The 1583-nt window shown below is 43.4% G+C and overlaps 1 non-coding gene across 1 annotated transcript; it reads right to left on the bottom strand.

Annotated features, from left to right (window-relative positions):
• Window positions 1–499: 499 nt before the first annotated feature.
• LOC133867527 (small nucleolar RNA R71) lies at window positions 500–606 on the bottom strand. Its single transcript, XR_009900085.1, has one exon. It is a non-coding gene; the product is annotated as a small nucleolar RNA R71 (small nucleolar RNA).
• Window positions 607–1583: the final 977 nt, after the last annotated feature.

The following is a 1583-nucleotide window of genomic DNA, read 5'->3' as shown; positions in this document are numbered from 1 at the left end:
AACGGGATCACACATCGTCCGGACTGTAGCAGCCGTCTTCCCATAACTGTGTCTTGAGGCAGAAACCCTAATGCTTGTCAAACACTGAATGGCGTCCGGACGGTATAGCCACGTCTTCCGGACAGATGCACTGAAACACTAGGATCTTCTCAAACTCTGAAGAGCGTCCGGACGTTTTGCCATTACGTCCGGACGAATGCAATCTTGAACTATTCGAAGCTTCTAGACACTGATGGGCATCCGGACGAAAAGTTCTCGTCGTCCGAACGGATGTTGCTGACTGATGAGCGTCCGAACGGAATACCACGCCGTCCGGACGGCTGACAGGGAACCGAAATAAACTTGCTTCAAAACTTCACATAATCTTCTTGAAGAACATGGATGAAGAGTAGACTCTGGATAAAGCAGCATCCTTGTGAAAACAGCAACATTACATAGAAGTGATTTTGTCCAACAGAATGCAGCCAACACAAAAACTAACACAGCCCAACGGACTAGGCAATTGAGGAGGGAGATTCAAACCTTCCAACAAAAAGATGGAGACCTATTCTTTGAGGCGTGGGAACACTTCAAGGAGCTACTTCTAAAATGCCCACATCACAATCTATCTCAAGACAATCAGGTACAAGCTTGCTATGAAGGTTTAAATGATTCTAACAAAGTCGAGTAGATTCATCTTGTGGAGGTGTACTAATGGAAAAAAAAATATCGAGGAGGCAATAGAACTGTTTGAGACTTTAAGCGAAAACTCCCAACAATTCTCATCCCAAGGGAGGCAAGGATTAAAAGGAAAGGGTGTCTATGAAGTGAACATAAATGGCAAAGTTCAAAACCAAATGGCTACCATGGAAAGAAAGTTGGATATGCTAATCAAAGCCATGACTACCACAACATCTCACCCATTCAACAGATTGCTCAACTGGAGGTATGCCCCATGTTTTCATTTACAGATCAAAAGTATGCAAATTATGTGGGCCAGAATAAATATCCTCCAAAGAACAATCCATACTCCAACACTTACAATGCAAGGTGGCAAACCCACCCCAATTTTTCATGGAGTAACGCTCAGCATGTGTAAAATCCCCAAGGGTAGCAAAGAAATTTCCAGCAGGGAAATAACTATCAAGCTCCACCACAAGTGGTCCAACCGAATCTAGAGCCAAAGAAGAATGACCTCGAAGATGCTCTACTTGAATTTTTGATTGAGTAACAATAAACCAATGCTCAGACAAGTCAAGCTATCCAGAGATTGGAAACACAAGTGGGGCAGTTGGCCAAAGAGTTAAGTGAGAGAAGAAGGGGCGAATTCCCAATGGAAGTTGACTATGAACAAATCATCAACCACCTTAAAAGAGAAAGAGAAGAAGAGCTTCAAAGTCAGTTGGTGGCTAATCCTAGTGGATATTACGTGGAGGATGGGAGTTCTTCCTCTCATGAGCAAGCTATCACAATATTGAGGAGTGAAGAAGTGGTCAAAAATCATGAGGAAGAGGGGAAGGAGGAGCAAATTGAGGTCACACATGATCTACATCGGGAAAAAGGCAAAAAAGTGAGCACTAAGGCTTCTTCCTCATATTCCCGAA

This window comes from Alnus glutinosa, chromosome 4, assembly GCF_958979055.1.
Source record: "Alnus glutinosa chromosome 4, dhAlnGlut1.1, whole genome shotgun sequence".
NCBI classification, from domain to species: domain Eukaryota; kingdom Viridiplantae; phylum Streptophyta; class Magnoliopsida; order Fagales; family Betulaceae; genus Alnus; species Alnus glutinosa.
Note: the sequence above shows the minus strand (reverse complement) of the source record. Positions and strands in the feature narration are given on the sequence as shown.